The 27,030-nt window shown below is 41.7% G+C and overlaps 1 protein-coding gene across 2 annotated transcripts in view; it reads right to left on the bottom strand.

The window, feature by feature from the left end:
* Positions 1 to 25,778, bottom strand: part of CRYGN (crystallin gamma N) — a 46,417-nt gene extending 20,639 nt beyond the window's left edge. The window contains exon 1 of one of the 2 annotated variants that reach the window (XM_078152677.1): positions 25,662 to 25,778. The gene's annotated coding sequence lies outside the window, so the exon portion shown is untranslated. Of the gene's footprint in view, positions 1 to 10,253; positions 10,813 to 25,661 lie in introns of those variants that run through there. The other variant, XM_078152685.1, reaches the window with a different exon arrangement.
* Between the last annotated feature and the right edge of the window lie 1,252 nt (positions 25,779 to 27,030).

Here is a 27,030-nt window from a genome sequence, read left to right as displayed (position 1 = left end):
TATTTGGAGAGATAATAATTGTTCAGGGTTGGGGCCATGTCAATATGATAAAAATGACAATACTCCCTAAGTTAATTTACTTATGTAGTGCCATGCCGAAGAAACTACTAAAGACTTACTTTAAAGAACTGAAAATAATAACAAAATTCTTCTGGAGGAACCAAAGGGTCAAGAATCTCAAAGTGAATAATTTTTTTTAAGTGCAAAAGAAAGGAAGCCTGCAGCACAAGGTCTCAAATCATATGACAGAGCAGTAATCGTAAAGAGTGGGCTCTCACTGGCCAACCCCCTCTGCCATTTATAGGGTCTACGAGTGTCCCGTTCTGTTCTAATCCTGAGCCTGGACCAAGGGACCAGCCTGAGTCAGCAGTGCCTTGAACACAAGGTAATCTCCAGGCCACCGAGAGGTTTCTGAGGAGGAAACGACTTGAGGTGAAGCAGCTTGAACGTTATCTTTGTGTCTAAGAAATGATGCCAATTTTGCCCCTTTCGAGCAGAGACTCTGCTATAACTCCATCAGGAGCTGCCCTCACAAAGACAGTACATTTTTCAGGTTTCTGCAGAGCTGGGCTGACAGATTTTCTCTGCCTAGCCAGGACAAGACCAGGCAAAGCAGGAAGAATTCAAAACAGAAGCTAAAGTGTTTTTTGGGTTTGTTTTTTGTTTTGTTTTGTTTTACTTTTAGTGAACATGAAAAATGACCAGCCAAGGACCCAGTGCTTGGCATGAGTAGTATTTCCCTTTGGATTCAGAATCAAAGTTCTCCTTATTAAAATGAAAGGCAGGGTTAAGTTTCTCTAAAGTATTTTTAAAACCCCCTTTCTTTCTCCTCCTCCCCAATCCAAAGTTTCCTTCTTCCTGACCCCCGGTTGGCCTTAGTAACGGGCAGTTGCTTCGGTAGAGTGATTCCAGGAGCGTACAGTCCCTCCCCCGCCTCCTCCCTTAACTACACAGGCAGTTTAGGTACCCAAAATTCTCCAGGAAGCTTTGTTTCTTTGGGTCCCAAAGGCTTTCCTTGAATAATCCTCTGTTTGAATGCAAATGGTTCCTGAAAGAAATAGTTATTGATTAATACTTGGCGGGGGGTGGGGGAGGAAGGGGGTGTTGTTTGAGTAATTAAGCTGACTGAAGGCAAGGGGTGGGTGCCCCCTAGAGGAGGGAGGAGGAGGGAGAAGGAAGAAGGAGAAGGGGGAGAAGGAAGAGGGGGGAGGAGAAGGGGTGGAGGAGGAGGGGGAAGAGGAGGCAGGAGGAGGAGGAAGAAGAGGAGGAGGAGGGAGGAGGAGGGAGGAGGGGGAAGAGGAGGAAGAGGAGGAGGGAGAAAGTTCTTTTTAGTGAACAATGTCTGGCAGATGGTGATACTTAGGATCACAGGGATTAGAAGGGACCTTAGAAATCATCCAGTTCCAAACTCTCATTTTATTTTTTGAGATGAGGCAACTGGAACCAGGAGAGAGGAAGTTGCTTGTTCAGAGTCAGGTAGGTAATACGTAGAGTTACACAGTGCTGATCTGAACCCAGGTCTTTTGATTCCAAACCCAGTGCCTCTCTGTACACCAAACAGCATTGCTGGATCTCAGTCTTCATCCAGATTAAGAAGGGAGGAATAGGCATGATTTTCCCCATTTTAGGGACAGGGAAACTGAGAAATTCAGTGGAGGGTTTCATCAAAACCTCCTTTTGGAATTGATCCTTGAAAGAAGCTATGGTCCAGAAAGGCTGATTGGCCCAAGAATAAAAACAGCAAAATAGTATGTGAAAAGGGACCAGAATTCAGAATTTAAAAATTCATGACCAAGTGAGGTATGTTGATGGGGGTAAGGCCTTCCTGCCTTTTTTTTATTTTTTGCTGCTTCATTTTTGAAGAAATTCTGAACACCAATGAACATTTCCATATACAAAGTAGAACAGAAAGGATTATATATAAAAATGCAACTTTCTATTATGTCTAGCTTGCTTTTTCTTTTGCACTTATAACAAATTTAGCACATAGTTTTCAAAGCTATCTTGCTTATCTGTGTTTCCTTCTGGCCTTCTCTCTGTTCTTCTCTGTGCATTAACAAATGCTTCAATGACCCTCTTTTCTTTCTTTTCTTTTTTCTTTTTTCTCCTTCATTCTTCTCTGGACTCAGCCCCTGATTCTCTGGACTTCTTTCTCTGCCATTACCCAGGAGCCTTCTGACCCAGAAGATTCTTCTGTCTCCTGATCTCCTCACTCTGAAACATACTTCTGTCGCTGTATCCCCGCCCTCTGATTGGTTAGTTCCTCCCAGAGCCTCCATTTTAAGGGAGCCATACTCATTCTTTCATTCTTCTCCAGACTTTGCTCCTGACTCTGAAGCCCCAGTGTGGGTTCTACTTTCTTCCCCCAGCTTTTCAGCTTGCTTTTTATGTGCTATCTTCCCCCATTAGAGTGTAAGCTCCTTGAGGTCAGGGACTGTGTTTCATCTGCTTCTATTTCTATTCCCAGTGCTTAGCAGTTAAAGTTGCTTGTTGACTTGACTTTTTTTTTTTCCATAGAGGAGGGACAATCCTTTCACCATCTTTTTTGTCTCTTCTACCTTCACCATTAAAAAAGTATTATAACACATAGGTAAAGTAAAAACAGCAACAACAGCAAAAATTCCCCCGTGTGTCTATGTCTGAAAACATATGTCTCATTCTTCACTTTAAGAACATCATTTCTTTATTGAGAGGTGGATAGCACACTTCATCAATAGTCTTCTGGAACACTTTCCTGACATTTTCTTTTCTGGGTGGGCTATGGATCAAAATTCCTACCTGCCTTGTTCGAAAACAGAAATAAAGAAAAGAAACATTTAAAGAGATCAAACAAATGGGAAAAGGACCCACATGTACAAAAATATTCATAGCAGCTCTTTTTGTGGTGGCAAAGAATTGGAAATGGAGAGGATGCCCATCCATTGGGGAATGGCTGAGCAAGTTGTGGTCTATGAATGTAATGGAATACTATTGTGCTATAAGAAATGATGAACAGGCTGACTTCAGGAAAACCTGGAAAGACTTCTATGGTCTGATGCTGAGTGAAGTGAGCAGAACCCAGAGGACTTTGTACACAATAACAGCCATTTTATGCGATGACTAAGATTGTTAAACTGAACCTTTCTCAGCATTATGAGGATCTAAGACATCTCCAGAGGCCTCGGGATGGATAATGCTGTTCACATCCAAAGAAAGAACTATGGAAGTCAAATCGCTATCACTTATTTTTACCCTCTGTTGAGTTTTGTTTCATCTTTCTGATGGTTCCTCGTATTGGTTTTAATTTTTACTTACCACTTCACTAATGTGAAAATATGTTTAATGGGTATGTAAATGTAAAGCCTATATCAGATTGTGCGCCGTCTTGGGGAGGATGGGGGGGAGGAAAAGGGAGAAAAATTTTCAACTCAAAAGCATATGGAAAAAATAAAAAAATTTAAATTAAAAAAAAAAAAGAAAAGAAACATTTAAGAAAACCTCATATGCAATGGGAGATTAGACTCTGTTTAGTTACATTCACCAGAAACTTAAAATTGACGGCCATCCTAAGGGCAAGGAAGAGTTCCAGAGTGGATAAGAAGAGGCAGCAAAGCACTAGCAGTGGAGCACTGGGCGAGAGAAAGATTAAACACGATGTTATCAAAGATAAGTTGACCAGACAAGTTGTTCACACAGTGAAATGGAAGGATAACAACCCAGTGTTCCATTCGTATCCCCGCAATATCAAAGAACCTACAAGAGTGTCCCCAGTCTTGTTGGGTAGACAATATGTGAAGGACTTACAGGAAGACAAGAGCAAGGGTCAAACAAGATGAAAAGTTGTGGGTGGATTGTGTTCTTAACCTGTGGAGAGAGTAGATATCCTTATGGCTGAGATCATAGACCCATCCAAGTGTAGCAGTGGGAAAAGCAGCAGACTGGTGAGTCAGAAGATCTGGTTGTTAAACTAACTCAGCTTCTTCATGACCTTGGAGAAGCTGCTTTGCCTCAATGGGGTCCAGTTTCCTCATCTGCAAACAAGTCAATAAAGAAACAAATGAAGAAATAACCTCGTCATCTCTGTAATTCCCGTGTCAGCTTTATTTGTTGACTATGTTCCTTTTTTCAAATATCACCACGCTAATTTAATTCTTTTCAAAGAACATTTATAAGCACACACTATGTGTAAGAGTAGGCAGGAGATTGTGTATCGCTGGAGATAGAGAGATACATCAACCCTGTCTCAAGCAATTTATAATGGGGGTGGGGAGTGGGAAGACATGTACAAAAATAACTATGAAACGAGGACAGTGAGAGAAGTGTAAAGGAGAGATCCAGGCAAATTGCTATGAGAAACCTGAGGAGGAAAAAGTCACTGTTACCTAGGAGGGGAGGGGAAAGGGAAGGCAGGCTCATAGGACCATAGATTTAGAGTTGGAAGGGATTTTAGTGATTATTTAGTCCAACCTTCTCATTCTATATATGAGGAAACTGAGGCCCAGAAAAGTTAACATGTTTTCAAGGTCGCACAGGTAACAGGTACCAAAACTGAAATTTGAACCCAGGTCTTTGGATAGCAAATCCACTGCACCATCCCTGCCTCCTTCCTTTAGGGAAAGTTTCTTGAATGAAGTGGTCAAACTAAGTTGGTCCTTGAAGGAAATAAGGGATAAACAAGATGGAAATAGTATGGGGGAAAGAGTCCCTTTCCACCATCCTAATCTTGGATAACTTTAAGCTTTGAACAGAAAGAGAGAAGGGGGAAGGTTAGGTTTGGGAGTAAAGATGAGCTGACTTGGAGTCATGTTGGATGTGAGGTGCTGGCAGGGCATACAGGTAGAGATATCCTAAAGATAGTAAGAACAGGGAATAACCCAATTTGGATTTACTAACCCTGATCTTAGGACCTCAGGCCTCTTTGAAATGCTACTTCTCCTATATAAGTCATCACTGGTAATTTGCTACAGCTTACTTATGCCATGTTACTTATGACACTTATAGGTCATCTTTTCATTGCCCTTTGAGCTGCTTGAAAATTTTCAATTGCAATGGGGAGGGGAGTTTGATTGAGTTGATCAACCACTTATCTCATCCCATCTAAAGTAAGTGTCAAGATGCTATGTCTTGATTTGCCAGGTGAATATTCTTCTCGATTGAGTCAATAGATCAATTATAGGGTTTAAATTGAATGTGAAAAGTCCTTTAGATGTCTTCAAAAGTCATTGGATGAACTGGGGTGATGTTTCATAGGAAGTGGATTTGAGGACCAATTTGGATTCTGGGCATTCAAGCATCTTACAGCGTAGGGTGGAACCTTTCTAGCCAAGTTTCTGAGAAGCAATCACTTGGAGGGAAGGAGAAGGACTCTAGCCACGGCCCAGCCTTCTCCTCCACATTTAACCAGAGGAGGACCTTGTGAACTTTGGCAGGTTAGAGATTGGGATTTTCTATCAGCACCCTGGCAGGACCTAGGATAATAGTGACTAGTGGCAGTTTTAGCATAAGGAGCCAAGGATAAAGTAGATACAATGAGAAAAGACAGGCTTAAGATACCACAAGAAAGCCTGTGGAACAATCAGACTATGCCTGAGGGGAATTTCATGAGCTCCCTGTGACAGGAAGAAAAGAATATTTGGCAATTAGGAGCTGTTAAGTAACCTTTGTCGTACATGCTGTATAAACCCACTTTCCCTTGAACTCTGTACATAGTAGGAAAATGGGTCATAAGCTGGGGGGGGGCGGCGCTGTGGACATGTTTTGTACCAAGTGTTTTTACTATGCCATCCTAGTAAATATCCTTTTCTAAAAGACTGGCTAACTGATACCAATTGATATACTGCTGGGAGCTTCTGAGCTATACAGCAATAGAAAAATATCCTCCAGCCCTTTAGGGCTTCCATTAGAGCACTGAACTGACAGTAGCCTCCATCTGTTGACCCAAACTGCCAGTGCAAGTGGGATTTGGAAGAGTAAGTCCAGAGCATGTGCTACATATTTATGCTGGGCTGTGGTTTTCCCTGATGGCATATAATATCACCAGTAGAAAGCTGGTGTTTTTGTGACAACGAGAAATTTGGGATCATTGAAAGCACTGTGAAATTTTTTAAAGGTAATCAAACTCAGTCTCCTTCTGCTTTTTGATTCCAACGTCAATTTGCAGCACTGGTCCAAGATATACATATATTGATGGGCTAACTCAGTATGTCATATTCTGGGATATATGTATTTTTCTTCTGTCTCTTTCTAGTGTGCGTGGTGAAATCTATCTCTATTTTCTTTTGCATTGTAGTAAATTTCTTTGAGGATATAGAAGATAAAATCCAAGAAAGAAAGAGCGGTAAAATCCATGGCCTCAAATGTTTATTCTCTCTTTTTTTTGGGGGGGTGGGGCTAGGCAATGGGGTTAAGTGACTTGCCCAGGGTCACATAGCTAGTAAGTGTCGAGTGTCTGAGGTCAGATTTGAACTCTAGGGTTAGTGCTCTATGCACTGCACCACCTAGAAGCCCCAAATGTTTATTCTCAAACACCAAAAATTTAGGCAACAAGTAAGAGGAACTAGAGATCCTAATGCAAGAAGGCAAATTTGACTCATGGGCATTACCGAGGCTTAGGGAACCAACCCTGTGATGACAATGTGGTGAGTATACCATATTCAAAAGAAACAAGATAGGTGAAAGGAGGATGAGATCAGTGGTATAGCACTATATGGTAAGAAGGTATATTCATGTGAAGGAATCTTTGAATCATAGTTGCAGAGTATTTGGGTAATAGTGTAATGGCAGCATTTTTTCCTCATTTTCCCCTTCTAGGCAGAAAGAAAATAGACTAGGAGTTCAGGAAAAAGATCAGAAACTGGACAAAAGGGTATGATATAGTAATGAAGATGAGCTCTCTCTCTCTTTGCCAAAAGCAGAGCAATTAATAACTTCTTGACTTACCTTAATGATGACTTCATTTTTCAAAAGTTGAAGGAGCCAACAAGGAGAAGTAGAATTCTAAATTTGATTCTTATTAATGGGGAAGAACTGGTTGCCGAGAGGGAAATGATGGGAACTTTAAGGTGAAATAAACATCCTCTCCTTGAGTTTATGATAGAAATAAAGGAAATCAGACCTAATCTAGATTTTAGGAAAGTCTTTGGGTGTTTTTTAATAGCTATATTGAGAAAAAAAGAGGGAGATCAAAGAAGGGCTGATACTGATACTTCAGGTGGGTGAGATAACTGACAACAGAAAGATGGCAGAGCTACTCTTCCAATTCTGCTTCCATTTTCTTTGCCAAGGAAAATGACCTTTGCACTGGAAATGACAAAACAACAACAACAACAAATTACTAACAGGGAGTTGATACCCAAGAAAAGCAAGAATATAGTAAAGAGAGTACCTAGCTACCCTTGATGAATTGAAGTCACCTGGCCCAAATGATCAATATCCTTGGGTACTGGTACAACTGGCAGATGGGATTGCTGAACCACTACCAGTGATATTTGGAAGATCTTAGAGAGCAGAGGTACAAAACTGGAGAAAGTAAAACATTTTTTCCAATTTTCTAAAAGGAAGAGAATTGAGTCAGCAAACCTTCAGCCAGTGAACTTGATTTTTTTTTCCCCAGAAAAATTCTAGAGTGGATCATTAAAAAGATGGTCAATGAATATCTAGAAAAAGCAGTGATCACAGAGTCAACATGGCTTTATTAAGAACATGCTATGCCAGAATAACCTTATTTCCTTTTTTAAACAAGTTTATTAAACTGATAGACCAAAAGAATGTCCTAGAGCTGGTTTACCTTGATTTTAGCCAAGTATTTGATAAAGTATCGCATACTATTCTTGTGGAACAGATGGCAAGATATGGACAAGATAATATCATAATCAGATTGTTGGCTGGATTCACTCAACTGAAAGAATGATAATTAGAGTACTGGGTCCAGAATCAGGAAGACCTGATTTCAAATCTGGCCTCAGATACTTACTAGCTGTGTGACTCTGGGCAAGTCACTTAACCCTGTTTGCCTCAGTTTCCTCCTCTGTAAAATGAGCTAGAGAAGAAAATGGCAGACTACGCCAGTATCTTTGCCAAGAAAACCCCCAAAATGACTCACAAAGAGTTGGACAAGGCTGAAATGACTGAACAATTATGATGGATAGGAGTAAGGATAGTTATGATGGATGATAGTAATGATTCAATATCAACATGACAGGAGGTCTCCAGTTGAATGCCCCAGGGATCTGTACTTCTTCTGTATTGTTTAAGATATTTATCAATTACTTGGATAAACACATCAATGGAACATTTATCAAATTTGCGGATGAATCAAAGATAGGAAGGATTGCTAATATACTGTATGGCAGAGTCAGGATTCAAAAAAATCTGGACATTGTGCTGAATTCAATAAAATGAAATTCATACCAGTTCCACGATGAACAGGCAGAGCAAATAGCAAAGAAATCCATTTATTCAAATGATAACAAAACAGAAATCAGAGAAGGTATACACAGGAGAATATATACCAAACAATACAGAGTAAAGGAGCTCTCCTACTGAAGGTTAGATAACAGCTCAACTAAGAGAGAGAGTCCTGGATCTCACCCAAGGAGAGACTCCCAAAGTGCTCCAGAATAACAAGCTTGGAATAGGGACATGATGGAGACTGCGAGCTTTTCTCATGTCTTCCTAGAGTCTCTTCCTTCAGTAATCTGAAGTAAGGTTGGCCTCTTTCATCTTCTCTCCAGAGACTGGAAGCCAGAAGCACCCAAAGAAACCTGAAGCTAAATGAATCCCAAAGAAGATTGGTCCAGAAGAGTCATGAAAGTGGACTGGTAATACCTGGGGCTCTCTTGCCTTTTGCCAGTTTTGCTCTGCCCCTCACAGGGTAGGGCATTCATCTCTGCCAATAAGGATAGAGTCCCATACCAGTGGGTTGTGGGATAAGGGTTACATATGAGCACAATTCTGGTGTTCCAAGGGCCATAGATATTGTTAAGAACCCTTCAAGGTTGAATGTGATCCACATGAACCCACAGTTTCAGCAATGGGCCATGGGTTAGCAAGGATATACCTTTGTAAGAATTTTTTTTGGTCAACCTTATGTTTCTGGCATCATCAGTGGGCATAAAAAATTATTTTCAAAGATTTTACTGTAAGGCTTTTGTTTAAAGTGAAGGATTCCATCACTACAAAACATTTGCAGAACACTGTCCTAGAGACCTCTATGGTCCCTCCCAGGAATCATGAGAGACCACATGCTTGTACAATGAGATCTAGCTCAGTAAGTTTTCTGAAAAAGGCTTCAGGGACTCTACCCTGTAGCTGCCCCTTAGGCTGTGTGGGGCTGCCCACACCTGGGGGCTTATAGGGTGAGGCAGAGAAGCTCAAGAAGAACTCTGTTCTGGGAGCACTGCCTTCTGACTAAGCATAGAACCATAATTGTAACAACTATTTCAGTCAGGTAGTTACCAAAATATTATTTTCTTAGTTTTTACTTTGGGCTCCTTGCTTGGCATTGTGGGGGATATTAAAAATGTGAAACTGCTAAGCCACTCAGCAAAGAGAATTCAGAAATGCTAAGAACTCAGACGAGAGTAAGATTTATCTGTATTGGTACCAGCATGGGACCATTGCTAAAAATGGCACCCCTGCCACCCTATTCTCATTGCCTGAGATTCTACCATTAGCTATCTCTTTGCACTAAGCGTTACTTGGTCTCTTAAAACAGCAAACACTGCTTGTAAGAGTGATACTTTAAGGCTTAGATTCTTATAATCTAGCCACGGCTCTGATTCTTACAATCTAGCCACTGCTCCGATTCCTAAAATCTAGCCATGGTTCAGATTCTTATAATCTAGCCACTGCTAACTCAAGTTCAGACTCCTTAAGAGTCTGACCAATATGATGGATGTTCTAATAAACCTTGTCTTTGCTGAAAAAAAAAAAAAAGAATAATACTTTAAGTCCCTAACACTATAGTATGAACGAATTTATCAGAAAACTTTTCTCAGTGACAAGTGAGGGAAAACAAGAGCAATCTGTATGTTTTTAGTGTCAGCAGGAGCAGATTTGATACGGAACGAGATCATTCCCATTGAATGGGAAGGGAGGGAGCAAAGGAGGGAGGGAAGGAAGAATCTCAGAAAATAGGGAGAGAGAAGTAGGGACCTAGGGCAGATAATATTGTTTGCTCCATCCAGAACACATGAGAGTAAGTTAAAGAAGCCACAAAAAGACTGCCTGGAAGGGAGGGAAAATAATGTGAAAGAAGAAGGAATAAGTTTTACCTTTATTTTCTTGATGATAGCAGAGGGAGGAAGGAAAGATATTTATGGGCTAATCGTCTTGGGCCTTTTTCGTCACCAGCTGGTGAGCCTTCTTTTCCTCTTCTACCAACTGCTTCCCTGAATCACTGCCCAGCCATCTAGAGCTGGAGACAGGACAACCAAAGGCGAGGGCCCTGCGATTTGCTGCATCCTAGGGAGAGCTCTGCGTGGGGAGTGTTGAAAACATTGCTCAAGGTCACAAGTTTCTCTACTCAGATTCCTCTGGTCCTTCCAGGTCCCGGCATCTCTGAAGTCTCCTCCAGCTAGAAGGGGGATGAGGTGCTGTTGGAGTCATGGAGAATGTGAAAGGAGAGTGATGGGGGACACAGATGGGACTTCCTAAGCTTGCCCCTCCAGAGTATTCAGATCCCACCTCCGAGCTGCATAATCTGTATAACCATGAGGGTGGCACGTCACCTGCCTGTGCCTCAGTTTCCTTATCTGTAAGATTGAAGAGTTATCCCAGAAGATTTCTGAGGTCCAGTCTAATCCTATGAATTGAAGCAGCTACCAGTTTGGCGCACTAGGTCCCAATGTCCCCTTTCTCTATGTTCGAGTTAACTTTACCGGTAAGCTGACAGATGTTAAAGCCTGGCCCCTAGTGGTCACCACCTAATACTACATGATTAGCCCCCTCCCCTCAGGCTCCCTCCACCCACTAATTCTTTAGACCTAGCGAATTAAAGAAAAGGGGGGGAAAAAGCATATGAGCAAAAAAAAAAAAGGAAGGGCTTTTGTGCACTCGGGGTGTCGACTTTAAATTTTGTACGATATTAACTTAAAAACTCTCACCGGATGCCCATCAATTGGGGAATGGCTGAACAAGTTGTGGTATATGAATGTAATGGAATACTATTGTGCTATATGAAATGATGAGCAAGTGGACTTCAGAAAAACCTGGAAAGACTTGTATGGTCTGATGCTGAGTGAAGTGAACAGAACCAGGAGAACGTTGTACACAATAACAGCCACGTTGTGCAATGACTAATATTGATAGCCTTAACCCTTCTCAGCAATACAAAGATCTAAGACATCTCCAAAGGCCTCATGATGAAAAATGCTATCCACAAAGAAGAAAGAACTATGGAGTTGGAATGCAGATTGAAACATACTATTTGCTATTTTCTTTTCTTCTGTTGTGTTTTGTTTCCTCTTTCTGGTGGCTTCTCCTATTGGTTCTAATTCTTACATCACAAATGGGAAAATATGTTTAATAGGAATGTATATGTATAGCCTATATCAGATTGCATGCCGTCTTGGGGAGGGAGGAGGGAGGGAAGAGGAGAAAAATTTAAAACTCAAAAGCTTATGGAAGTGATTGTTGATAATTCAAAGTAAATTAATTTATAAATGAACTCAAAAAAAAAAGTAAAGACTCTCACCCACAATACACAGTTCTCAGTTCTTATCATCTTCCTTGGGATGGTCTTCCTTTTCCTTGCTAGAGCACTTGAAAAAAAATTCATTTCCAAAGTAAGTTCACATTTATTCTATCATTTGAGTCTCACAAAACTCCAATAATATAAGTAAGGCAAGTACTATCTCAATGTAACAGGTGGAGAAACTGAGGCATAGACCATGTGGTAGAATATGGAGCATATTGAACTGGAAACCAGGAGAATCTTGGGTAATCTACTTCCCTTTTCTGGGTCTTATTTTCTTCATCTACAGAGATGAGGGGGTTAGATAAGATGACCTCTAAGTTTTTCACTGACAGAATCATTCTGGTTCTATTTATAGAGCATTTTAATACTATTTCAAAATATTTCTCATTTGTGGTCTCATCTGACCATCATTATGTCCTTGTGAGGTAGGTAGGAAGGCAAGTGTTAGCCCCATTTTACAGATGAGGAAACTAAGCCCCAGAGGGATTGTAACTTTTCCAAGATCATATAGTTAGTGGTAAAACTGGGACTAGAACCCAGATCTCTTGGGGGCTTGACTGGCCTTTCCAGCAAATTTCACCTACCTCCTCACAGGAGAATTGGGGGTATGGGTAGGAGTGGATTGGAGAGTAGCCTGGTAAAGACCTGTCTTTGTTACCAGTGACTTCCATCTAAACAACAGAGATTTTTCAGCCAAAACTCTAAACTCAGAGCATTTCTTCCTGGAAGTTGTGACCTAAACTCTTTGTCCTATGAACAGAGATGTGCTGGTAAATGTTTAACAACTGGCTCTCTGAAAAACATGACACACTCTTAAGTTTTCCAATATCACTTTCTTAACTCTAGACAATCAACGGAATAATAAATCAAGTCCTGATTTGTAACATTTGCCATTTTGAGGTAGAATTGCTAACAGCGAAAATTTTTTTCCCCAATATTTTAACACTTTTATTTAAAGTTTTGAATTCCAAATTCTATCCCTCCCTCCCCCTCCCCTTCCCTTTCCCTGAGATGGCAAGCAATCAGATATAGATTATATATATTAGTCATTTTGTACAAGAAGTCTTGAATAAAAGAAAAAGAAAGAAAAAAGAAAGAAAGAAGAAGGAAGGAAGGAAGTGAAAATAGCGTGCTTTAATTTGTATTCAATCAATATCAGTTCTTTCTCTGGAGACAGTATGCTTCATTATTAGTACTCTGGGATTGTCTTAGATCATTGCATTGCTGAGAACAGCTAAATTATTCATAGTTCTTCATCAAACAACATTGCTTTTACTGTGTACAACATTCTCTTGGTTCTGTTCACTTCACTATGCATCAGTTCATGTAAATCTTTCCAGGTTTTTAACAGTGAAAATCTAACTGTTGGCTCTCGTGAACTTGTTTGAGCAGGTTCCAGTTCACTCCTGCTGGCCCTTGTACGCAGTATTCTACTGAATAACAAATCAAACGTGGGAAGCACTGCAGAAGTTAAAGTTTTGTTGGCCCTGACACATCTTCTCTCTTCCCTATTGGAAAAACATTGGTGGCTCTCAATCACTTATAAGACAAAATTGTTGTTGTCGTTCAGTCATTTCAGTCCTGTCTGACTTTTTGTGACCCCATTTGGGGTTTTCTGCACAAAGATGCTAGAGTGGTTTGCTGTTTCCTTCTTCGCATCATTTTACAGATGAGGAAATTGAGGCAGAGTTAAGTGACTTGCTCAGGGTCACACTGCTAGTAAGTATCTGAGGCTGGATTTGAATTCAGGTTTTCCTAACTTCAGGCCCAGCACCCTATCCATTTCACCACCTAGCTGCCTGTAAGACAAAATACCAACTTCTTAATCTATCGTTTAACACCCTCCACAACTTGGCCCCAAACCACTTCAGAAGAGACCCCATGCAGGCTCTATTTCAGTCAAACCAGACAACTAGCTGTTCTGTGATCTCATCCTGCACACTCACCTCCATGCATCCACGCAGGCCGTCCCCCGAGCGTGGAATGCAATCCCTCTTCTTCTTAGTCGGTCAATACGATAGTTAATAAATATTTGTTGAAATCTTTCTCTTCCTTTAGTACCCAGACCAGGTGTCACCTCTTCTGTGAAGCTTTCCACGATTCCTCCGGCTAAAAGTGATGGATTTTGTAATGATATTCAGGACGAAACTGACTGTATCTCCTCCTTTAAGGTTTTAAGGGTACCCCGAGGGCTTGAATGTTTTTATCTAATGTTGAGCACCCATTCCAGTGTGGTTCCCTTACTGTTATAAAACTCCCAGTTCCATTTAACTAATTAACATTGATTAGCTTTCACAAAACGATATTTAGGTTGAATATATACCTTTTACTGTGAGTAGAAATATTTCCTCCCTCCCCCATGAGACACTCTTTTCCCCGTATCACTTCATACCTTGTGGGGAGCGAACTCAGGCTTAACACTATTTCTACATAACCTTGGTCCCAAGCTAACATCCAAACGGGGCATTCTGGGTTCCTGAAGATCCATGCCTGGGGTCTCGATACTAGAGAGGCTGGCCACAAAGCACAGCCTGGACTCTGTTCCCTGACTTTCTGGTGCTTTGTTCTCCTGACCCTTTGAAGTTCACAAGTCATAGCCATCTCCAAACACTTAAAAGCAAAAGGAACAAACAGAACAGGAACAGAAGGACTGGCTGGGCGATGGGCTCATGGACCACATCATGGTGTCCCTGTTGAGGAGGTCAAGGCTGGAGGCCTCTCTTCCCCCTGAAGCCTTGCTTAGTCCAGGCTTCCTCACCTGAGCATGCCAGGCTAGACCAAGAGGGACAGGCTAGTTTTGTTTACTGCTTTTTGAAAGCTCCTCAGTTGTAGATCTCTAGTCAATCCAAAAGGCTCTTCTTCACCACATGGTTAGTGGGTGGACCAGAATCAGTTACAGAATGTCTGGGTATATTCCATACTCCACGGCCAGATTGCATTAATCAGGTGCAACAGGAAAAGGCTGTTTGGAGCTGGCCCCCCAACTATAGAATGGAGCATATGAACCTTTACGGGACTACTTGGGTTCGTCTATCCCCCAGGTACTAATTGTGGGGTACTAAGAGACAAGGCGGCAGCTAGGGGGTGTAGTAGATTGCTTGGAGTCAGGAAGATGTGAGTTCAAATCCAGCCTTAGACACATATTAGCTGTTTGACCCTGGGGTAAATCACTTAAGCCCTATTTGCTTCAGTTCATCATCTGTAAAATGGGGACACACTGAAGAAGGAAATGACAAACCACTCCAGTATCTTTGCCAAGAAAACGTAGAGTCTAACACAAGTGAACAGCAAGAAAAAAAGGAGCAAGGGGAAGCTAAGCGATGCAGTGGATAGAGCACAGTCAGGAGGACCTGAGTTCAAATCCGACCTCAGACACATAACACTCACTAGCTGTGTGACTTTGGGCAAATCACTTAACCCCAACTGCCCTCACCAAAAAAAAAAAAAGAAAAGAAAAGGAGCAGAATCATAGGCCTATAGGGAAAATGGACCTTTGAGGTCATCTGGCCTAACCCTCTTATTGTAAAGAGGAGCAAAGTGATTTGCTCAAGGTCACATGGGTATTAGGTAGAAGAGTCCACATTTGACCCTAGGACTCAGGACATAAAAAGTCCAGCCCTCTTTCCATGATGAATCTCAGATCACTTTTAGCTGATTCCCAAAAGTATTTCTTAACTGTGGCAGAGAGATAGAGTGGTAAAGGGGGCTGGGGCATAGACAGACAAGACTGGCTTGCTGTCACTGCATCGAAAATGCATCAGATCTCAGCAATGAGTTAACTGTGATGGCAAACTGGCTAAGGGAATGTCTGTCCTTCATAATTGGGATCAACCAAAGAAAGTGGGGTTCTCAGGTTCACTTAAGACCACTCAGTATTTTGCAGTGGTCTGCCTCCATGATCTCTTTGGAAGGTGCCACATGGTTTGGAAAGATTGGAGCTTTCCTGAAAGGAAGGCATCCATCATTATTCTTCTACTTCAAGTAGACCTCTCTCCCCCAAGCCTTCAAGAGAGGGACAGGTAAACTCAGAAGCTGGTATGCTCAGGAACAAACCAACTAAATTAAAGGGGAAGAGGCTGTTCCTGCTCACAGTTTTCTAAGAGAGGAACGTGGGGCACCATGCTGGGTGCAAAAGATACAAAGACAAAAATGAAAAAGTCCCTGTCTTCAAGGAGCTTGCATTTTATAGGGGAAAATTGTGTGTATGCATGCATGTACATGTGTGTACATATATGCATACATATAAAATATATGTGTTGTGTGTGCACACATATACATGTATACATACAAAACAAATACAAGACAATTGGAGGGGAACCACTAGAAGCTGAGGGGAGGAGACTACGGTAGAAAGTGGCATTTTCGTTGAGCTTGTAAGTAAACTGGAGCTTCTAAGAGGTAAAAAGGGGGCAGGAGGGTGTTTCAGGCATGAGGCACAGCCACTGCAAAGGCAGGGAGTCAGGATACAAAGTGTCACGTGGGAGGCAGCGAGGTGGTGCAGTGGATGAAGCACCAGCCCTAGCGTCAGGAGGACCTGAGTTCAAATCCAGCCTCAGACACATGATACTCAGTAGCTGTGTGATTCTGGGCAAGTTACTTAACCCCAACTGCCTCGCAAAAAAAACAAACACGCAAAAGCGAAAAAACTAAGTGTCATGTGTAAGGGACAGCAAAAAGGTCCATTTGACTGGACCATATTTTACCTATGTGAATACAAGTCATTTGCTAAAGATCTTACAGTTATAGCAGAACATAGCAGGTCCAGGGCTTGACAATGGAAATTCTCTACCTATGTTTTCCTGAGGAAGGAGGCAGGGACAGGAAAAGGCTGATGCAAAAAGAGAGAGAGTTAGTAACACTCTCTCCTGGGCACTACTGGAAAGAGCATTGGCCTGGATGTCAGGAGATCTTGGTCCTATTGCGGGACCCCTCTCTGGGCTTCAGTATTCTCAACTATAGAAATGAGAGAGTTAGATGATTTTACTCAAAGGTTCTCTCTAGCATTAACATTCTATGTGTATATACGTGGATTATAATAACATTATTAAGAATATATAATTCTAGAATACTTTATTATATTATTATATAACATATATATATTATATCATATAACATATTATATATTAAAATAATGCATGGTATTTTAATACCTTAAAACTTTTTACTTTTGTAAAAATTTTTTTCCTTTAAATATATGATTTTTAAAATAGTTTTATTGATATGTCTTATTTTTACATAGCAAACATTTGAAGATAACTCTCACTTTGAGAAAGGTCTCTTATAAGAAAAAATAAAACAGTTAATTAAAACTAAGAATATAGTAACCTCATCTGAAAATGCATGAAATATTGCAACATTTCACATATAACCCCTCCCACACACACACACATGCCTCTCTATTTAAAAAAAAGATATCTTTTTTCACTCATTTCTTGCTCCATTGAAAAAGAAAAACAAATTTCTTGTTAACAAATATGCATAGTAGAGCAAAACAAATTCTCTCAACGGCTGTATACAAATATATCTCCCTCTGCATCTTAAGTACATCTCCTCTCAGTAATGGATAGTATATTTCATCATTGGTCTGGAATCATGAATGGTCACTGTATTGATCATAGTTATTACAGTTTTCAAAGTTGTTGATATTTTACAGTGTTGTAGTTAGTCTATAAATTGTTGTCCTGGTTCTGTTCATATCATTCTTCATCAATTTATAATGAAAGAAGAGATACCCATTTGAAAAATTTTAGGCCGCCATTTTGTTTCAAGGTAGACTGAATTACAATCTGAAAGTAAGGCATCATATTTTTCCATTCATTATCTAGTCTGACCCTCACAACAGCCTTGTGAGGTAGGTTGGGCAGGTGGGTGTTCTCTTCATCCTGCAGATGATGAAACTGAGTCCCAGAGAGGCTGTCCACTATCATTCAGTTAGTGTAGAAGTAGAATCTACATCTCCTGACTTCAGTTCAGAATTCTTGCCAGCACTTTCCCAACATCTCATAGGAAGGTTTTGCTTTTTGTCTGATTGATTTTGGTATTTTGGGAAGTGGGTAGGAAGGGCATCCTGGCAAAGGCCTGAATCTATTTTCAGTGACTTCCAATTTAAGCATCCAGAAGTTTTCCAACTGAAACTCAATTTTCAGAGGATGTTTCTTAGAAGCTGGGCTTTGAACTTTGTGTCCTGTGACAACAGGCCAGTCTTAGAAGGCAGCACTGTGTTACCAAGGTAGACACAATGATTCCTGCTCCAGGCCATCCCTGCATGAATGGAAAATAAAGTGGCCCCGCTTGAGGATCTACAAGGTTTTTTTTTTTTTTTGCAGATGAACTCTTCTTATTGGGCTCAGTCACTTCTACGGGGAACTCTGTGTCTGAGGCCCTAGAGGCATGACAGGGAGTTTGATCAAGTCTGATACTTTTGTAGTCCCTTAATTGGAGACTGACCTCTCCCACCTGGACCTTGCTAGTTTCCCCTGCACTTGATGGATGAGCCAACATGAGGCTGTCTGAATGGAAGGTTGTCTTGGTTGGCCTTGTTCAAGAAATTCTATCAGATTTAGAAGCACAGATTGCCACCCATTGAAGAGTACTCAGAGAAATATGCCTGGGGAAAGGCAGGCATCTAAGCTCTTATTAAGAACTATCTATGATACACACACACACACACACACACACACACACACACACACACCACACACACACCCACCACCACCATCTCCATGAAAAGCCCGCAGGGAGCCCTTAGGCCTATTATCTGGGTCACACCTCTGAATGCATTTTCAAAAACAGTATTCTGGCTTTTGAGATGAATCTGTCTCAAAAAAGAAGAAAAATGCACATTATTTTAGGGCAGTTTTCCCAGCAGCCATATGCAGGGGAAATAAAACTAGGCTTTCTATCCCAGGGAAAATAGGGGAACAGGATTATCCCAGGAAAAGCAGAGGAAATGAAGTAGCAATCAGATTCTCTTCTCCTACTCCCACTTTCAACCCATACAATTCAACATTACTACCTGCCATCTTCCCTTATCTCTCTTAGGTTTTCTTCATGTGTGAGTGCCAAGTTTGTGACAGTAGATGTCCAGGATGTTAGTACCAAGGACACAGAGCAGGGAGTAACATTTAGGTCTCCACCATCTTGAAAATACATATAGGACTGGCTTTGTGCATAGATGTACCTTTGTAGTTGGGACTTGGCATAGACTAGAACAGGGGTGGGAAACTTGCGGCCTCAAGGCCACATGTGGCCCTCTAGGTCCTCAAGTGTGGCCCTTTGACTGAATCCAAACTTCACAGAACAAATCCCCTTAATAAAAGGATTTCTTCTGTAAAATTTGGACATAGTCAAAAGGTGCACCCAAGGACAAGGCCACATGTGGCCTTGAGGGCCACAGGTTCCCCACCCCTGGACCAGAACAAAGCCATAACTGAGACAAGAAGCCCAAAAGATGTCCTTAGTTGGAAGGCAGGTACCACCTCCTTGCATGGAAGAGAAAGAAAGCACCTCCATTGGGCTTTTTTCAAGGGTGCCAAATTTGGAGGAGGTACTAACACCTCAAGTGAGAACGGCAAGGGCTGTAAGTGCCCCCTCCAAATTTGGCACCCTTGAAAAAAGCCCCTATCGCTCCACCCTAGCTATGGGTTTGTAATAGAATCTAAAATGTCAGAACTAGAAGGGACATTAGAGATCATCTCCAACCCCTTCATTTTACCAAAGAGAAAACCCAGACCTAGAGCGGGGACATGAGTTACCTCCTGCCTCTTGGCAAAAATGTCATAGGACCAGAGACTTAGTGCTGAAATGGACCTTGGAGGCCATGAAGGCCAGCTCCCTCATTTTACCAGTGACAAAACCAGGGCAAAAGGAGGTTAAGTGATGTGCCCAGGGTCAAACAGCGACTAAGTGTTTTAGGGTATATTTGAACTTGGGTCTTCCTGACTTCAGTTCTAGGGGAAGAAACAGTGCAGATCTGTGGCGAGAGGGCCAACTTTGGAAGCTGCTAGATGGGAATATTAGGAGGCTAGACTTGGAATCAGGAAGACCTGAGTTCAAATCCTACCTCAGGTACTTACTAAACTATGTTAACCCATGTCTCAGTTTCCTCATCTATAAAATGAGGGAATTAGACTTGATGGCATTTAATTTGGAGGGGTCTTTGTTTGTTTGTTTGGGTTTTTTGACCGGACAACTCAGCAAGACGACATCAGACTCAGTACTGTACAGGAATTATTACAGAGCATCAGGTACAGAGGGACAACTTTCCTTTACCCCATAGATGTGCTTGAAATCAATTGTATGCAAATTGAATTTCTGCAAAGCAAATCCAATTTTAAATGTCCCAGGCAAGCTTGCTATTTGAAAGAATTCTTGGGTAAGTTTCTTTGCTTCATCAACCCCTAATTTATTTCTTGGAGATCTTCAAATACAGGCAGTTCCTCAGCTTAGGAACAGGTTGTATTCCAAAAGTTTGATTTTTAATTGGTTAGTGCTGAGACCACATTCCCCAGAGACACAGTGTTATAAATAGAGGTTTCATTTGCCTACAAATGCCTAGTTTAACCCATTATGGACCAGAAGCATAGAACACTACTATGATAGCCCTATCACAGAGTCTGTTGAATGTGTAAAACAATGTTTCTAAGGGAAAATGGGTATCGTGTTACCACTTGGGATATCAGGATGCCTCTCTGAATTCCCACCTCCTACCTCCATGCCTGCCAAACACTGGCAGTTGGGCTGCCTAGCTCTAAGTCACTGACAGTGACATGGGCTGGGGGATCAGTCAGTCAGTCAACAAGTAGTTGCTGTGTGCCAAGCACTGTGCTAAGTACTGGCAATACAAATAGAAGCAGAAAGAAAGCCAGTGCCTGCCCTCAAGAAGCTTATAGTCTAATGGAAAATACATCATCACAGTTTCCCTATAGGTGGTGCCCTACACTGATGAAATCTCAGGTCCAGACCCTCTCAAGTAAGCCACAGCAGCAAAAGAGCCAGGGTTGCATGGTATAGTAGAAAGAGAGCTGTTTGGGGACATCAGAAGGTATGATTTTGAACCCTTTCCTCACTAACTGCGGGACTTGGAACAAGCCATTTTTCTTCTGTCTGATTCTTAAAAAAAAAAATACTCAGAAAGAAGTGAGGACCTTCCCACAGGCTTGGAATAATCATCGATTTAGAGTTGGAACCTTAGGTCTAAGATACTACCAAGTCCAACCCCCTCCTTTCACAAATGAGAAAACAGGTTAAGACTGAGAAAGGTTAGGTGACTTGCCCAGGATCCCACAGTTAGTAATTAGCTGAGGCAGGAAATGAATGAATTCTGGTCTTCCTGATTGCAAGTCTGATGTTCTATCTGCTGGGCCACCTAGCTGCAAAGAAATAAAGCTTTTGCTCTCTTTCTTTGCCAGCTTTTTAGTTTTGCCCTGTTAAAGGTTAGGATTTGAGGCAAGATTGTACCTCATTCTTTCATATGTTTATCTGATTATTTTTGTTGTAAATAATAGCCCTGGTTTCCAGGCCTCTGTGAAATGCCCATGGGCCCAGGATAATTCACAGAGGAGGCCAGATGGAGCAGATGTAGAGACACTTCTAAAGAATGTGAGCTTGCCCGTTAAGTTGCACTAACCACTGTTAAGTTGCACTAATCAGTGTGAGACAAAGACAGGATAAAAGGAATGCCGTTTTGCTTTGTAGCCTCTCTTCAATGGAACTTTTGGGGATTGGAAGACAAGCCGGAATCACCTGGGACCTTAAGGAGAGAAGAAGCCATTGGATGAGGCATTTGAAGTCTACTGAGGACTTTGAATTCCTATCAATCATGTTTGCCACCCTGGAGAGCCTTGGGGAGCTTTCTCTTTCCCCACATGTCTTTATCTTTGCGAAGAGAGGGAGCTCTTTATTTATAAGCCTCAAAGGTTTGTGCTTAGAGAACTGTTCTGTCAATGCTGAAGATTGGGGGAAGGAGAGGGTTATGAAATTATAACAATTCCCTTCCCAGGCTTGGTGCATCATGTGTGAGATATGACTCCTGATTGCTTGAGAGACCTCTGAACCCTCAGTGCTGATGCTGGGAATGGTGGGCGTAGGAGGGGAGACATGGTGATAAATGGAGGTAGACTGCAAAGTAGGAATTCTGGAGGGGTGGTCAGTTTGCAAGCACAAACTGTAAAAAGAAAATTTTTTAAAAATTTTTGCACTTAGTAGTATTTTTTCCAATTACACGTCAAGATAGTTTTCGACATTCTTTTTGTAAGATTTTGAGGTCCATATTTTTCTCCCTCCCTCCCCTCTTCCCCGCCCAAGACAGCAAGCAATCTTATATAGGTTACACATGTGCAATCATATTAAACATATTTCCACACTAGTCATGTTGAAGCACAAACTTTTAAATGGCGACCAGACCATAAGAACCACTGACCTGTAGGGAAGCTGACCTCCCCCACCCCAACCCCAGCAACACGCCCTTTGATTTCCAGCAACCACAGAGACTGCTAAGAACAGACTCCCCTTGGTGAGATGGTTCTTCCTCTCCTTGGTTGAACTCAGGTGGGTTTTGCTCTCTCCAGCTAAATATCTCCTTTACTCTTGTGAATTCTTTTCATCTCTTCTAATCTGAATATCTTCCCCAATTTCTGTTGACTATTTTGCTAGGTTAAATAAGCTTGTTTTCAGTTTTCATGATGCTCCTTTTTTGTATCCAGTGGTTGGTGGGAGGAAATGACGCCAGCCGTGGTAAACTACCATGCTCCTCTTAAGAGCAATCAGAGATACTGCCTTTTATTCAGAACCTCTCCTACGCCTAGACTAACAGATATCTGATGGGTGATGGATGAATGTAATTCTAGCCCAATACCATCTTGGAGATAGGTGAGGGAGGAAGCAAGTGCCCAGCCACCATTTTCTTCCTGCTCCCCACAAAGCTGGAAGTTATAGTCTCCCTTGGAGAGAGGTGGGCCAGATATGAGATCATGGTGGACTAGATCTCATATCTATCCATGTCACAGGGAAGCCTAGTCATCTTTTTATTTAGATGAAAATCACATGTATATCTTACAAAAGGAAAAGATATTTATGATTATCTCTATTGATATGGAGAATTTATATGCTTTCCTTTATAATTTCCTTTTATTTACTTTAAAGCTGCAGTAAGCCTCTACACTGTGTGTTTAAATCTATGGGTCTTGAGGGAAGAAAATTGAAGGACTGAAATACGCTGAGGGATGGGAGCAGAGACAAAGAATTATAACATTTTAATAATTTAATATTTCATTTGATTTCCTAGGGTAGGACCCAGGGGGGGAAAGAGCGAAATGTTTCCTCCATCAAAACTGGCGCCATTTGACAGGAGAGATGGGAACAGAAAGGGAAGCAGTCCAGACTCGTTCAGGGGCTGAGTGGACTGGTGGCTTCTGGGGAATGCTGCATTTGGTTAAAAGTGGACCCAAACAGGACAGAGAGGAACAGCTTGAGTAGAGTGTCACCTAGAGGCTAACTCAGATATTGCACCCAGAGTTAATTCAAATGCCTTGGCTGGATTTGCACTTATTTGACAGCACACACCAGCCTGAAATAAACATAAGCATATCCATGAATGTCAGTCAGCAGCAAGAGACGCTGGCTCCCCATCACTCTCCGCCCACTAAGCTTCTGGAGTCACCATATCCACCCTTATCTCCTTGATCTTCCAGCCCAGGTCCCACAGCCTGTGTGCAGATGTGGGCACAGTGATAAATCTCATTTGCCTGAGGAGCCCACACTTCCTAGAAAAGGACTTGCAGAAATGCACAGAGTTCCTGAGACTCCCCCAACAGATGGGATACTGACTTTTCAGGAGATTTAGACATTAGTAGAAAACCCTCCAGAGTGGATTTCTTGCTAGTTATTTCTAGAGACAGCTGGGAAGAACAGAGTTTACTAGTTGGTTTTTAAAAAAATTTGTCTCTTTCTTTGTCTTGCCTGACAAGAGGAAGGTTGATGAATGGTGTCAAGAAGATTTCAAGTTAGAGCCGGGAACATTAATGTTGCTTTCTTTATTCAGTCCTATGAATCTGATTAAAATTGTATGTAATGTGCTTTGTAAATGAATCAGTAAGGTACACAGGCAGTAATGTAACAAGGTAGAAAATACAGTTGGATCGGTGATTAGACAAGCTCTAGTTGTGTACATTCATGCTGACCCCAGAGTCTAGTGAGGCAAGTATCACCATCTACAAAGGGGCAGTGCCAAGGGGTGAGAGGCAACCATTTTTCTGGGATTCAGCTGCCACAGGGAGTCCTCAGGTCAGAAACACAACAGATGGAGGATGAACATGTGGTGGACAGCACCTGGTCCCTACTACGCTATAGGGTCAAGCAACTGAACACAGTGCTCCTTAGAGGTGAAATAACAAATATTTACTAATTACCTGCTGTTGGCAAGGCACTTTGCTGAGGACTAGGAGTACAAAGACAATATAATACCCTTAAGGAACTGTCATTCTTTTGGAAGAAATATAACATTAAGACAAATAAGCAAACATCAAGATTTTTGTTGTTGTTGTTGTTGTTTTTGTCCACCCTCGTATAGAAAGGAAACTTTCTCCATAATGCCTCTTCTTTGAAATTTAGTCTTAGAGGGCTGCCTAGGACCCTGAGAGGTTAAGGGACTTGCCCAGGGTCACACAGCCAGTTTGACTTTCACTGCCAAACTTCTGGAAAGAGTCATCTACACTATCATCTATGACCCAGGGCAGGGGTCACAAGACTTCCACAAGAAGTCCCAGCTCTGGGCTCACACAAAGCCCAGATTCATCCTTGGTGTGAACTGATTCCAAAGACTGGAGTCAAGCTTTTCTCACTGGCTTTCTTTCTGGCTTGTTCTGCCTTTATCCCAGAGTGGAACTCTAAGGGAAAATCTCTAACAAAGCATAAGTATCCCTCATGTGTATGATCTCTCAAAAAGGACGAACTTCCTTTAAGACAGATACTCCATGCACGTATAAAATAGGCATAAACAAGGATTAACAGAGTTCCTTCAAGACAGATACTCCATGCATGTATAAGATAGGTATATAATAATCATATATTTCCTCTGCTACAAAAAAAACTTATAACCCAAAAGATTCATAAGCATCTATTAATAAATACTTAAAACATAATAAAAATAACCCATCACTTATTTTATCACCTAGATCAGCACTTCTTAAACTGTGGGTCTCGACCCCCAAAATTTGGCAACAGTAAAAGGTTTATGAATACACAATGACCAAAAATTAATTAAAAATCAAACATGTAATGAATCCAGGAATTGGGAAAGAGGTAGCACTTTCCCGTGTTGCATCTCAAAACTTCACTGAAGCCTTGGTTCTGAACACAAAGCATGCTCACTTTGCACTGCTTCGTGCCGTCATGCCACACAATGCCAACAAACACTGCTGGAACTTGAAAAGGGGTAGAGAGTGAAAAAGAAGCCCTGACCTAGATTATTAAACAGTAATTTTATCAGTATGACCATTGCTCCTGTAAAAGGCATAATAATCTACTGCCCTATCCCTCCAGGGAACATCCACGTGGCTACCTAGACCAAAGTGCCTTTCACTAGGCATCACTCCTTGATAGGTGTTGCAGCCTCCTGAAAGAACGTAAGTTCCTTAAGGGCAGCAACCGACTCATTTTTATACTTGTGTTTGGCATGGCACCTAGTATGTAATAGGTACTTAATAAATGCTTATTTGATTGTTCAGTCATAACTCACAGGTTTAGAGCTGGAAAAACCTATAAAGATTATCTAGATCAACCACTTCATTTTTTTTAACAAATGAGGAAACTGAGGCCCAGAAAGGTTAAGCAACTTGTTCCAGGTCGATCAGTAAATGGAAGAGCCAGGATTCAAACCCAGAACTTTTGACTCCAGATCCAATACTCTAGCACTCACATAGCCTCTACCCTGTTCCTGGCCCTCTGCTTTTGCCTGGGCTCTTTTGTAGCTTCTCAAGTCTCCTACCTGCTTCCAGTGTCTCTTCTCCCCAGATTAGTATTGCACAAGCCTGACCATGTTCCTCTGGTGCTCCAAGATGGCTCCCCACGGCCCCTAGAACAAAATGCCACCTCATTAGCCTGACACTGAAAGTCCTCTCTACCCTTCCCCACCTACTTTTCCATGCACTTCCTATTGCTTGTCTTCACATACCCTACATTCCTGCCAAACTGGTCCATTTGCTGTTCCCGGAGCTCATCATTCCAGCTCCTGTTTGGGTGCTTTTGTGCAGGCTGTTTTCCTTGCCAGGAATGTGCTCCCTCCCCCTTTGCCTCTGCCTCTGCCTCTTAGAATTACTGGCTTTCTGCAAGGCTCAGCTCAGTTGTCCCTTCCTTCCCTGTTTTGCCCAACTCCCACCGCTTACTGGTGCTCTTTCCTTCTGAAAACGACCTTGCATTTACCATTCTGTGTACACGGTGAGTCTTCTCCATAGAGTGTAAGTTTCTGGATGGCAAGGTTTATTTCATCTTTGTCTTTATATCCTCTGTGCCCAGCAAAGCTCATAGTAAGGGTTTAGTAAATGCTTGCTGATTTTAATTTAAGTAGAAAACCTGACCAAAGCTTTTTTGAGTCAAAATTCCATGATTTCTCTATTATGTTCTCTTTCCACTTAAGGCCTCTGAGCTTCAGTTTTTTCATCTGCAAAATGGGTATATTACTGCTCTGTTTTCTTTACTTATTTCACCAGATTGTTATGAGGAATGACTCTACTCCACATAAACGAGCTATTATGACCTATAATTGTTAGGTCTTTCCATATAAAAAGGAATGTGTGTGTGTGTGTGTGTGTGTGTGTGTGTGTGTGTGTGTGTGTTTGCTATCTAGCACGTATAAATATGGCGGCATGGATCTCGGATCTGGCCTTCCTTTTTGGCATGGCCAACAGTCTAGCTGGGGAAGAGGCAAAGCAGGATCTAGGACTTTCAAGGCTGGGCAACCTCTTCTCCAGTTTCCAAGAGCAACAGCAGCTTAGACATAGCTGTCTACCACAAGTCAAATATCTATAGTCTATAGGTACAAGCCTGGGTTCAGAACGAAAGCAGCTTCTCTGCTTACTCTCAGTGGGGGATGGGATGGTAGCCCTTAGCTCACACTCACTAGCATAACTCCCTCCTACCAAATGCCAGCTACATAAAAGACCATCACAAATATTGAACAAGTAAGCCCATTTGTCCAAGTAAAATAGTTAACAAATGTCAGAGAATAGACTAGTGAATTCCAAATAGTAAAGGAGCTCTTTGGTTAGGAATGAGTTAAAACACCTCATCTCAACCCACAAAAGAGGGGATCACCTTACTAAGAAGAGTCCACAATCAGCAATCTCTAGGGTTACAAG

Source organism: Phascolarctos cinereus, unplaced genomic scaffold (assembly GCF_003287225.1).
Source record: "Phascolarctos cinereus isolate Bilbo 61053 unplaced genomic scaffold, phaCin_HiC Scaffold_1;HRSCAF=81, whole genome shotgun sequence".
Classification (NCBI taxonomy): domain Eukaryota; kingdom Metazoa; phylum Chordata; class Mammalia; order Diprotodontia; family Phascolarctidae; genus Phascolarctos; species Phascolarctos cinereus.
This window is presented reverse-complemented; position numbering and strand designations above follow the sequence as displayed.